Below are 7,500 nucleotides of genomic sequence, written 5' to 3'. Positions count from 1 at the left end.
AGCGTTCAGACAGCGAGGTCTTGAATTTTGGAGAGTTTATTTTCATAAGATTTCAAGCAATCGTTTCCCACAGCCTTTTCCTGTCTGATGTTTTTCTTTTTGCGGAAAATGGATTTGTTACCATAATTTCGCAGCATAACTGTATATCATGGGCTTCTGACCACTCCATGGATGACCTAAGGGAGAAACAAACATTTTTTGAACATTTTGCAAATCACAACAAACCACGTACAGATTAGTATGTAATGCATAATTTGAACAAAGTCGCTTGATTGCTATTTTATTTAGTTATGTGCAAAATTTGTAATTGCGAAATAGAAATATTTGTATGAACAATGATGATAAATATACACATGTTATTTGATTGTTCCACGAAAATCTAAAACCTTAAAACTGTTTTGAGAAGTGCTGATAAAGGGAAGGTAAATTACAGAGACAACTCCAAATTCCTTTTGCTGACATGCACCACACAGAATAGACCAGAGACAAACTGACACAGGTACAGAAAATTTTAAGACTGATAAAATTATCATGAGTTAAATTTGTTTTAATGGTAACCTCACTTTAATCTTGGCTATTTATCAAAGCTGGAGCTGTCGAGTTTGTTCTAAAAAAAGCTTTCACTTACGATCAGGATGCCGGAAAATCAGGCTGCATGGCGCACTTCAGACTTTTATCGTGAGTTCTTGCAATATATGGTTTACAGTAGTTGCACGATCAGAGCATTGCTCACAGAGATTTGAAGCCAGGACATGTGTTAATTTCTAATCAACATTACTACTATTTTCATGACAAGAAAGAAGTTGAAGAAGCTTGGGCCAGAAATCCAATTACATGTAAACTTGTTGACTTTGGAGAAAGCAGAGTAGCGTTACAGCAGACTGAGACAATGTGTCACACAAGAACCACAAATGTGGACCGAGCAGCTATTGTTTATATGGCTCCTGAGTTGTTTGCTTCCGAGGGTGAACTCATGTCTCTTGATCAGTTAAAGGCTTGTGATGTTTGGGCACTCGGTATGATACTTCTTTTGCTTTTAAATCCAGATTTAGAATTTCCCTATCAATATGAACTTGATCAGCTTCCCCAAAAAAACTTTGACAGTTTAAAAAACGAGGTGGCCTGCAGATTTAGGACCCTAAACCCTAACACGTTGCCTGCTTGGTCTGTTAAATATAGCATATTACAGTCAACAGTCTGGAAAGAATTTTGAATGAGTGTGTCACGATTTGTCCTGCAAACAGATCAAAAGCTGTGGAAATAGTACAGTTGTTTCAGGATGTCAAACACTTGAGGCCAACAGGCCGGGACATCCCACTGCTATCGAATGTCATGACAAGCTTGTTGCAGCTGGTGCAATTCCCCTAAACAAGAATATTTCTAACGATGCTACTAACAGCTGCACCTTTCTATCTGTGCTGATCACCGACCTGTTTGTTGGACAGAGTGAAAATGTCACGTTACCTGCGTTGGATACCGCAAAGTGGAGTGTGTTAGTCAAAAAAATCAACAAAATCGTTCTTACCATGCCAAATCGCTTCAACCTCCTTTGAAATATTGAGAGGATGCATGATGTTTCGGAGGCTTATGTCATTGAGCGTAACGCTAACATTTTATCCAGAGAGTTCGAATTTACAGAAGAGCTTGTTTCTCCTGATCACGTCTTCAGTAAGAAAGGACGTGATGCTCTCATCAGAGCTGTTAGAATTACTCGGGTGAGTGACGATATAGATATAGAGGCTTTGTTATTCACATGGTGTCCGCTCGTGCCTCTAATTTGCACAGGCCCTATTGAATTCATTCTTAAGATTCTTGCCAAACTGCTAAAGATATTGGCTGGCTGTAGGTATTTTAACTTTAGGTTTTTTGTTTAATTTTCTGCCCAAACGTGCATGTCGTAATGTTCCACGGCAAATTTGTAACGTTTGTATGGGATTTTTGGGGATTTCTGCTAAAGAAACTTTATATTAACCATTTGAAAATTGCAAATGTTTAACTTAAAATTGATTATCGTAGGGTGATGGTTTAGATGTTTGTTAACGGCCTAAACAACAGTCAGCAACAGTATGTTACACGCGCCGATTTTACTACAACTACCAAAATTCGAGCAACAATGTTATTTTACCGTCACAGCGCTAAATTAGGCTAGATTTCCACCACTCTCTAGTGTCTGGTCTACGTTCCTCGCAGAGAATAACGCTCAAGTTCTTTTGTACTTGTGGCTTAACAAGCGAAGTGGAAATAATTATGGACTAAATCTTGATGTATTCTTTAGTAGCAAATTTCTTCACGCAAAAGGAAAAGGACAACTTGTGATGAGTCGAGCGAAGATCACAGTTCAGACGACGAGAGTTTAAAATTTTCTCCATTTGAAAGAAATAGTAAGTAGTGAAATATTATCAAGAATTCAAGTAGTTAAAGTATGATCCAAACATTCCTTTATTTTGTTTATTCAAAAGCAAAAGCAATCGCGTTTCAAAAGTGGAAAGGTTTTCTCAAATATTACACCCTACTTCATTTCTTTCAGGGAAGATAAACGATTTTCCTGTCTACAAAGATACAAAAACAGGAATTTCCTCCAAAGAAATAATGGACATCTGTGTGGGTCAAAACGTTACTGAGGAGAAGATCTGCACCAGAGTACCAACTGGCATAATAGAGAGCGCAGTGTTTGTTGTCGACCTAGAAGCCGTTCAATTTAAAGACCTGACAGTAGATGATAATGGCGTCTACGGCGCACATTCTAGTCCATCCAAGCACTTCCAGGGTTTTCAAGACGACCAGGGAAAATCAGTGGGCTGAGTAAGAAACTAAAAGAAGTCTCCTGGATGCGTATGATCATTTCGTTATTTGAAGACAATACAGCTGGTCTACTACCAACAAGGACGTTTGACGTATGATAGCAACATACGGGGAACATGAAAGTAAGTAGTTGTGCAGTATACAGTAAAGATGACACTCGAAGAAGCCAAATTACACCTTTCAAAGCCCTATGGTGGTTGCCGAAGGTCTTCAGAACCCCTTGTAAGAACCAAACTGAATGTTCTTGAAGGAATCTGGAAGATTGGTCACAAGCAGATAATCAGTGACATTGAAAAGAAAGCAGGTGGCGTTGCTTCAGTGGTTTCTCCAATAAATAGACAGCAAATCTATAATCAACTTCAGAGAGTGGAAGGGAGAAAAAAAAGCTCGAAGCACTGGCCCAAGCAAGGCTCCAGACATTACAAAGTTATTGTCATTGCAACAAGCTGGAAGGTTTTTGCATGATGTAAGCCTGGGTTCGAGAGCAAAAAGAGACAGGGGGAAAACAAGCAACAGCCAGTACGTTTGAAGCTGCAGACAATCATGTCCCTGACCAGGCTACAATTAATGAAATTCTGGAATCTCAGGTCATACAGCAACAAGAAAACAAATCTATCAAAGTGCTTTACAATATGAGGGAATATAGACTGGTGTAACCGAGCTCAATTATACGTGACAAAGCAATTTTTCGGTTTCACTTTGTGGTTCTGTTTATCTCGGTTCCCACGGAAAATGTTCGTTTCGGTTGTGCTTTGTGGTCATCAAGCTCTGTCATATTTCTCCCACACGGTACATGTGCAAGAAGACAAATGATTAAATTTATCACCCTTTAGTACGCCAGCTTTGTTTTGAGAAAACCGTCAAGACTACTGTTTCTTTATCTTTTGTGCTGCTACAGCACGTATATGTTTTGTGGTTCATCAACACACAGAAAACAGGAAAGTTTCATCAGTTTGTGGCTTACCTAGCCATGGTTGACCAATCGTATCATTAAAAAACAGGATGTCAGCCATTAGTTTCTTTGAGCTCGTTGTTTATTGTGTTAAACAGATACATTAGACGCCCAACACGTCCTAATTGCTCACAAGTTAAAGTCCATCGTTGAGCGAACATCTAACTAGTCTTCCAAGTTCTTTCAGAGTTTTCCCCTCGCACGGAGTGGCGCTATTGCCCTTATTCTCTTAGCCTTTTATTGTTCCCTTATGTGCTTGGCTGATAATTTCGGCGTTTGTCTCCTTTTGTTATTTTCCTTTTTACATTGTTTGGCCAATAAATTGTCATACACAGGTTCATATTTGTCCTCATTGCTCACTACCCTCTTTACTCGAGCGGCCTTGGTCACATTTTGGTACCAGGAGTGGGGTAGCGAGAATATTTCGGCTCCAAATTTAAAGCACAAAGGGCACATGAGAGTTGAAAAAGGGCAATAGAAGCCACTACCAAGATGACCGAGGAGGAGATGGCAACATTGAAGACCAAAATAAGTCAACTTGAAGACCAACAAAAACAAGCGCATGACCTGCTGAAAACGCTGCAAGCTGCCATGCAAAAACAGGATACCTCGCGAGCACAGACCACCCCACCCCAGCCAGAAACAAGACAGCTAGTGGTAGTCCCCAACGAACATCGATTAAGGAAATTCAGTGGTAGGCATGGACAAAACAAACTGTTGAGTGATGATTTTATTGACAATGCAAAAAGCGCAATTACCTCTAGAGGACTTCCTGCGTCCGAACAAGCAGATTTCATTTTCTCATATTTGGAAGGACCCGCGAAAGAGGAAATCAAGTTGTACCCCAAGATCAGCCTAATGGAACCTGAACAAATCTTTAACCTATTACAAGAATCATTTGGTGAGAAACGCTCAGTACCCCAATTGCTTAAGGCCTTCTATGACCATAAACAGCGGGAAGGGGAAACCCTGTGATCGCACTCCCATGCCCTGAGGGAACTGCAAGACAAAATAAATAAAAGAACAGCCCACGACAAGCGATAGTGACAGTGCACTAAGGGATCACTTCGTAGAGAATGTCCGGGACTCATTGCTCAGAAAAGAACTGAGGAAGTTTGTACGTGACCATCCTAGTATTTCCTTTCTCGATGTACGAGAAGAAGCCATCCGCTGGGCCGAAGAGGATGAGAAGATCTCAGCCCCTCGTTCCCGTGTAGTGTCGTCCCAGGAGACAGCCTCCTCCGAGCAGCAGTCATCCCCTTCTCTGGCATCAACGATGGCAGAAATCATGAAGACCCTGCAAGGTCAACAGAATGCAATTGAAGACCTAGCTTCCAGTATCAGTAAGATGAATTCCCGACAGAATAGCGAGAGACAGAGACCAATAACCCAGCCGCAGCCTCCACCTCCTGGAACTGGCATGACAGCTAACAAGTGCTTCCGCTGTGGAGCGGCCAACCATTTTGCTCGAGATTGCCCGCGAGAAATCAGGCAACGCCCCTTGGAACCTTTCCCCACGATCCCCGCACTGCCCGTTAAACTTGTCCCCCCTGCTGCTGAGAGCCAGGTGACAGGACGGAACAGTCCTGGCTCATCATTTGAAGAACACCTCAACAGACTCGAAATGGTTCTAAACCGTCTGCGTAAACATGGTTTGAAATTGAAACTAGAGAAGTGCAACTTCCTCAAGAGAAAAGTGACCTACCTCGGACACGAAGTCTCAGGCGATGGCATTTCCCCAGAACCCCAGAAAGTCGCGGTTGTAAAAGAATGGCCAGTTCCAACCACAATGAAAGAAGTCAGAACTTTCCTTTGTTTTGCGAGTTACCATCGCAGATTCATTGACAGCTTTGCAAAGATAGCAGGACCCCTACACCACTTGGTGAACGAATCCCTCCATAAATTTAAGACTATCAAGAAACTCTCCAAGCCATTCACAGCAAAGTGGAACATTGAGTGTCATCAAGCCTTTGACACCCTACGCGACAAACTTACTACTGCACCAGTTCTAGGATATGCAGATTACACCAAACCTTTCGTTGTTGAGACAGATGCGAGCCATGATGGATTGGGTGGCGTGTTGTCACAAGAACAAGATGGCAAGCGCCGAGTGATAGCATACACCAACCGCAGCTTACGACCACCTGAGAAGAACATGCAGAATTACAGTTCTCGCAAATTGGAGTTGCTAGCACTAAAATGGGTGGTCGCAGAGAAGTTTAGAAGTTACCTATTAGGATCTGAATTTGTGATCTAAACAGACAACAACCCACTAAGCCACCTTCAAACAGCGAAGCTGGGAGCAGTCGAACAAAGATGGGCAGCAGAACTGGCATTGTTCAAGTTTACAATCAAGTATCGCCCTGGAAAAACAAATGGAAATGCAGATGCACTTTCAAGAGCAACGCACAGCCTTAGAGAATCGGAAAATACACCCATCTATGACATAGCAGAAGTGCAGATGAATGAGACAATTGTCACGCAACCCACCCAAGTACCACTTGAATTCAGAGAAATGATTATCAGTAGCACAGAAGAAGACCCACCCACCAGGGATACCCAGAAGACAACTCACACCACCCTGCCTACCCACAGCCTGCCTGATGTAAGAGAAATGCAGATGGCAGATCCCACCATTAGACGTTTTCACTTCTACTGGTCAAGAAATCAGAAACCTACCCCTCAAGAAAGACGGGAAACGAAAGACACTTTGACATTGCTTAACCAATGGGACAAGATTTCAGAAGAGACTGGAGTGATGTACGGTACCCTCCAAGACCCAAGCTGTGGACAGCGTAAACAATTAGTCCTTCCCCAGGCCCTAAAGGAGATGATTCTCACTAGTCTACATGACGATATGGGACACCAAGGACTCGAATGTACCCTACACCTTATTAGAGATCGCTGTTATTGGCCGCGAACGAACAATGATGTGGAAGTCTGGATCAAGAGGTGTGAGCGCTGTACCTTGTCTAAGCAATCTCTTCCCCGCATCTGTCCAGCAATGGGACATCTCCTGGCCACTAAACCGTTAGAAGTTCTTGCTATTGACTTCACCATCCTTAAGCCAGCCACAGATGGCAGAGAGAATGTTCTCGTCATGACTGATGTTTTCACCAAATTTACTCATGCAGTCCCAACTAAAGATCTGCGAGCAAGTACTACAGCAAAGGTTCTACTGAAAGAATGGTTTTTAAAGTATGGCGTGCCCTTGAGGATCCACTCACATCAAGGACAAAGTTTTCCGAATGTACTAATCACTGAACTTTGTAAGTTGTACGACATTAAGAAGTTGCGCACCACCCCTTACCACCCACAAGGGAACGCTCAGTGTGAGAGATTTAACCGAACCATGCATAATTTGTTGCAATTGTTACCACCAGAGAAGAGAAAATGGCCTGAACATCTGCCAGAATGATTATACGCCTACAACGCAGTACCTCACGCCTCAACTTGTTACTCACCTCACTACCTGATGTTTCTAAGCGACCCAAGATTGCCTGCCGACCCACTACTCGGAACAGAAGATGCTGACCAACCAGAGATAGACTGGCTTGTCGCTTATAAGGAACACCTCAGAGATGCATACCTAAAAGCAGGGGAGCAACTCAGACACCAAGCAGATGCATGGAAAGCTGCAAATGAATAGAAAAGCTATGACCCGCCAGTTGAGAAGGGACAGTTTGTGTACCTCCGCAGCCAACCAAAGGGGAGAAACAAGATCCAAGACGCATCGGATCCAAACC

This window comes from Montipora foliosa, chromosome 2, assembly GCF_036669935.1.
Source record: "Montipora foliosa isolate CH-2021 chromosome 2, ASM3666993v2, whole genome shotgun sequence".
Lineage (NCBI taxonomy): Eukaryota > Metazoa > Cnidaria > Anthozoa > Scleractinia > Acroporidae > Montipora > Montipora foliosa.
Note: the sequence above shows the minus strand (reverse complement) of the source record.